The sequence below is a fragment of the Epinephelus fuscoguttatus genome, linkage group LG18 (assembly GCF_011397635.1).
Source record: "Epinephelus fuscoguttatus linkage group LG18, E.fuscoguttatus.final_Chr_v1".
Taxonomy (NCBI): Eukaryota; Metazoa; Chordata; class Actinopteri; order Perciformes; family Serranidae; genus Epinephelus; species Epinephelus fuscoguttatus.
Window position 1 is genome coordinate 20945427 of NC_064769.1, and position 6000 is coordinate 20951426.

The 6000-nt window shown below is 38.5% G+C and overlaps 1 protein-coding gene across 1 annotated transcript in view; it reads right to left on the reverse strand.

Moving 5' to 3' along the window:
- The window catches only part of nnt (nicotinamide nucleotide transhydrogenase), a 42773-nt gene extending 42228 nt beyond the window's left edge, over positions 1-545 (reverse strand). The window contains exon 1 of the mRNA XM_049604315.1: positions 480-545. The gene's annotated coding sequence lies outside the window, so the exon portion shown is untranslated. The remainder of the gene's footprint in view (positions 1-479) is intronic.
- Between the last annotated feature and the right edge of the window lie 5455 nt (positions 546-6000).

Sequence of the window (6000 nt, forward strand, 5' to 3'; positions counted from 1 at the left end):
CGGAGATGGACACGGCATCATATAGCAAACGTTTGCATCTTTGTCCTGTATGTACCGGATTAAACCCGGGTCAGGAGTGGAGCGGCTCTCATAAACCTCTGGCTAACGGCATCTTTTAACGTTTATGACCCATAAAGGCACCAATAAAACCGTTGAAATCACCGGCTGCCACATCACAACACGCGCTCACAATTGTCTTATCCAGACAATTTACTGGGTACAAACTAATGGATTTCACATAATTATTTTGCAGCCAGCTGCATCCTGCCACTTCTCTTTTTTGTCTGCAAATCTAGCCGGGGATGAAAGCTAACATGAGCTAGCTCGCGCTTTAGCTGGTAGCTAATACACATCTGTCTCGTGCACCGGGGCGATGTATGAGTCAAAAAACTCCCCACACACGCAAAGACATGCAAACCGAAACAAATGCACGGTGAAAAGTGAGAGTGGGAAGGTTATCAGCACACAAGTCGACTGACCTTTGCAAATAGTCCTCTGTGCTCTGTGCGGCACAGGCGAACTCTGTGTCGACCCGGAAGATGTCTGCTGAGAGAGGCCGGTGTGTTATTGGACCATATGAGCAGCATCAGAGGATATCCGATGACTTTTGATATGCTGTCACTGTCACTGATGAGCCACTACAAACACATCACCAACATATATCTCTCTCTTAGTAACAGTTAACTTGACATATTAATATTTGACAGAAAAAAATGAATATAATAATATTCATATTTTTATTATAATCCCTAACATTATGAGTTAAGGCTTAATTAAGGCACATGCTTTGTTCAAATCTCTGTGTTGTAACCACTATGCACGTGTAGGCCTACATTACTAAATACACAAACCATGCAAATATAAATACAGTGCTGAAGAAACTGATAAAGAGCCCACGTGTTTTCCACTTTATCAGAAATGGCGTCCCAAAACTTACTGAAGCTGCAACTCTGTATATTTCCACTGAGAGGCGCTGTTTTACCATTTAAAAACTACCATTGCACTGTGGGCTAAAAATGTGCTTCATTGTTGTTTTTAGGATTTATTTTCCTCCTACACTAAACTTAAACTCCAAATTCAATTTCAATTACATAACTATAAGTTAGTACTAAACTCATAAAAGAACAACTGTATGCTGTTCACCAAGGCTACTCATACTGTATCTTTCAATATTTATTCTGCAAATGGCACATCCATAGAGTCCAACAACACATGTTCATCTTGGTATCTGGCTGGACGACAATCTTAGTTGTAAGTACCGCGTTGACATTCTGACTGCCAAATTGAGAACAATACTTGGCTTTCTGTACAGAAATAACTGTTTTCCTTTTGTATAAATAATTGTAGAATTTTGTCTGTTGTGGATTATGGCGATGTTCTACATGGAAAAGCTGCTGCCTCTATACTGAAATCTCTGGATGTTGTCTACCACTCGTACAGCACCTATCACTGCCACCTTTACTGAAAGGTTGGCTGGCCACATTTGGCTGTGCAGCAGGAACAGCATTGGTATCTGTTCATTTATAAAGCTTTGATGCAGATGCTTCCACCCTATATGTCAACCCTTTTAAATCTGACTTCACATAACCCTTGTGCACACTCACAGAACAGGTTGTTGCTTCACATTTCCTTAATCAGAACTGAAGTAGGAAGAATGTCACTCTCTTACAGTGCACCTTATACATGGAATAATCTGCAAAAGACCTCCAACTTAGACGCTCTGTCACCCCTATGGCTTTTAAATGCCTTATTTCTGATCTTGTTTTAATTAAGTGTAAATACTTATATCTATACATCTACACTTTCACGTTTATCACCCTGTATAACTACTTTTAGCATTCATTTATTGCTATTGTTTTATATGATTTCATTTGTTTTAAGTGAGATGCATAATGGTTCTTTGTTTGCTAATTGATTGGTTTAATGTCTTTGTTCATGCTTGGCATCACTGGAAATTAACTTCTTCCTCAATTGATTTCCCGAGTCTTAAATGTAGGTTTGAATGAACTCAACATTAAAAAATGTACCTGCACATGGGCCTACATCTGAATATGCCTACACATATGTTGTACGTGCCTGAATAATCCCAATAAGGGAGCATCCATCCATCCATCCATCCATCCATTGTCTGTACTGTCTTATCCTTGGCAGACTTACAGGGTACTGGAGCCTATACTGGTTCACACTGGGCATAAGGTGGGATACAGCCTGTACAGATCAACTGGGCCTCTTGGTGTTGGAATAGAGCAGGAACCACCTTAAAAGGGAACACCACCTAAATCAAGAAAACTAGTATGCTATTCCCATGACTGAGAAAAGTTCAGTTACTATTTGTGAGCACAAGCTGCTCTCTGTTGAAGCCAGAAACCACAGAAGTAAATCTCAAAGTTGTGATGTAACAGAGCAGGGGTAGGCAACCTGTGCCTTTGGCAAAAAAAAAAAGATAGTCTTGAGTGAATCTTACACTTTCAGTTGTAAAAATGTGTAGCCTATACACAGAATAAAAAATGTTTTTACATTCCATCAACTACGTGTGCGTCATACGGCCTATCACATTTTCCTTTAAATTTTGCCGAACCTCAATAGCAATGGCTTGTCTTGGATCTCCCTGGCTAAGCTAGCTATGGATTCCAGATTGTTTTTTGTTTTTTTGTTTTTTGTTTTTTTAAAAGTCTTGGAGGACAATAGAGAATTTAACAGTGTGGACATATTAGTTTGCTCTTACTGCCAACCCTACAAAGTTAAAATACCAAACAATCATAAATAGCCACTGCAGAGAAAACATATTAATAAATGCTCATTTAGACCTATTAGCAATGTTGATGGGTGAATTTAGTCTTACTGTTACCCTCAGTATAAGGCTCAAATATGTTTTGCGACTCCAGGCAGATTATTTGAGAGCTTCTTTGGCCAAAAATGGCTCCTTGGATAGTAAAGGTTGCTGATCCCTGTTATAGGGTCTGGAGCTGCTGCATAGACAGTGAATACAAGCCTGATTTTGTGGACCAACAGAACATCTGTTTTCTTTTTTTTTATATCCAAATGAGCTTTATTCTGTTGTTGTGTTCTCAGTTCTGAAACATCCCTCAGGTGCTCTCAGTGTCATCACAAACATCTTTCCCAATTCATTCTCTATGTTTAGTTTCTGGGTTTGGGAGAGTTGTTCATTTTACTGATATTTTTGGACTCTCTTAGACCATAGGAATAACACATGAATTTTGAAAATAAGTGAAGTTCCTCTTTAAAGCCATTTTCATTTCAGTTGATGTTGTGCTTCAATGCAAAACAAAATTTTCAGTTAAATTAGCACAGACCAGTTGACACATAGTGAGGATGGGGCTTTAGAGGCCACTGGGGCACTAGGGAAAAGGGAAGTTGCTAATTTTGCCCAGTCGGTAACCCAGGCTTACAGATACAAGTACCAACATGTTTGATTACATCATTTTTGGAAATACATTTTCCCACTGCAATATTATGTTCAGGCATTTCAAAAGAAGTACATCTACTGATAGGCCTACACATAGCATACAACGGGCAATTTCTTTTAACATTTCTGCCCATCTTGGAGGGAGGGTTGTGCCTAAAAGCTTGTTAGCTGGACAATTGATGTCTGTGTATTTTTTAAATAGGTACAGTCACAGTAACAAGGTAATGTTAAATCTACTTTTAAGTAGCTTTGTTCACCAAAATTGTACACTATCTTAAAACATGTTTTAAGTATCATGAGTGCCCCCTTTCACCTGTATTTTTAGAGTAGGTGTGATTTCCTGTTACAATGTAACCATGATGTATTCCTTTTTGTGTACTGTGGTATGTTCTAAATATAATTGTTAGCTGCTTTTCGGTGTCATGGTGCGATTTGTATCTCTTATACTAAATGTGCTATCTAAAATATGTATGCATCTTCACTTTGCATGGCAGCGCCACCCTGATTCCCCTTTTGAACGCCTGGCCCTCGTTGTAAGACTGTGGAGATAATCACACACCACGGTATGAAATCCATTGTTTTCAGATATTTAATCATTGGAATGGTGGTGTGAGGTCACTGCAAAGAGGGCTTTGAATCAGTTGGGGTTGTACATTAATCTAAAGCAGAGCATCATGACAAACAGATGTAGGCTTATAGGATATCTGAACGGATGGGATACTTTCATATATGTAGCAGTATTTTAAGTAAAAACAAATCTCTAATGTTACTAAAGTTTTGTCTTGAGAAATGCAGTATTTCTTTTTGCTTTGCAAAAACACAGAAAGGATTAAAATAATACTATAAACTGCCTATAGTCCAGGAATTTACCCTTAGTTGAACTTTGGTTGCCCCCCTCCAGCCCTCTTCATGCACTAATCACATCCTTTCACACTATAAGCAGTGGTACAGTTCAAACACGTGGTGCAAGGAAGAGGAAGAGGTGCTTTTTTCCATTTCTCTCTCTCTTTTACTATTTTACATATGTCGTGTGAATTAATTTCCTTTGCCTTCTGTCTAATTTTTGTAATATTGCTTCTGAAAATGAGACACAGATAACCTGGTCTGATAAACTAATTACACTAATCATTAATTACGTAGAATTATCAATGACGTTTTAGACTTTGGACAGCATGTGTCTTGATGCTTAATGTCTTCCATGGTACATAAGGAAATAAGATATAAGGTCAGTGACGTGGAGCCTATTCTTTCCTCTCTAGCACCATCACACTATGATGTGTTTGCTGACAGCATATGCACATTGCAGCACCAATGTGCAATAAATTCTGTGCTTGTGAGGGACAAATTGTATCTAAAGGTCGTTTGCCTTCTTTTAACTGCAAATCTTTACTAATGAAAAGCTAGCATTGAGACAGAACCTGTGTTGACACTCATTCAAGCAACAGGAGCAATAGCTTCTTTATTTATCTACTCCCTCTGCACCAGAACATCCCTTGACTTACAGCATGATATATGTCCTGTATACAGTATATAGACTCTCTCACACACATATACTGGTCATCTGGTTCTCTTTATAAGGCTCAGAGAGTGGAATGCATTGTTGCTGCGCCTGGTTCTCATTTCAGCGTTTCACCCAAAAGACGGTTTTTCTAATTGCGTTGGCTTTGCTTGAACGTCTTTGGTTTTCTTTGTTTCCCCTTATTCTCTCTTCATTTATTCTTCTTCCTGAGTGACATTAAAACTGTAAGCTAAACCAACATGTGTTTATTTTGGGCTCAAGGAGCAGGTGGAGGAACACTGCTGTTTGTAACTCGTCACTGTTTTCAGTCATTTCAAAGTGTCGCTCTGTTTAGTAGATGCATGTGTTTCTAATATATCACTAGTTGCATATCCATCTTTTATTCTGAAAACTATCCACTCTTTCTCTTTCAGGTCATATGTGTTTTCCATTTTTTTTTATTCTGAAAATCAAGGACAGAATGGAGACGCTGTTCAACTGTTAAATGTCTATTGACTGATGTTGGATTGTTGTATATCAATTTCCTTCTAAATTTCTGGACTTACGGTGACTGATCCTGGTCTCACATCAAAAAGGGGTAAAGATGCATGATCCCAACAATATTCCCCTTCCTATATGTTTATTTGAGCCACTGAATACAATGTAAATATGCTACATTATTTGTGTATGTTTACTTTTATTTTACACCATAATCACTTTATCTTTTGCAGACCTAGAAAGCCCTACATTTTGGGCATCTAGTGTTAAAGGGATGACTAGTTTCATGCTTTGGTTTTAGCTGGTGAAGCCTTTATGAGGCGCATAGTGGGAGGGCAGAAAGTCTTCAGGGTTAACCTGCCTTAGGGCACATTTTCCTCGATTTAACACTTTGAACTGGCGTGAACTTTTGACTCCAACGTCCATCAGCCTGTCTGGGTTATTTATGATTGCAGGTATATACCTTCATTTAAAAGCTTTTACTCCTGTTGAACAAATGGCTTTAAGATGAACCACTCCAACTCTGATCTCCCACTTTTACTCCCTCAGTCTGTCAACACTCAGTATTTCTTTTTCT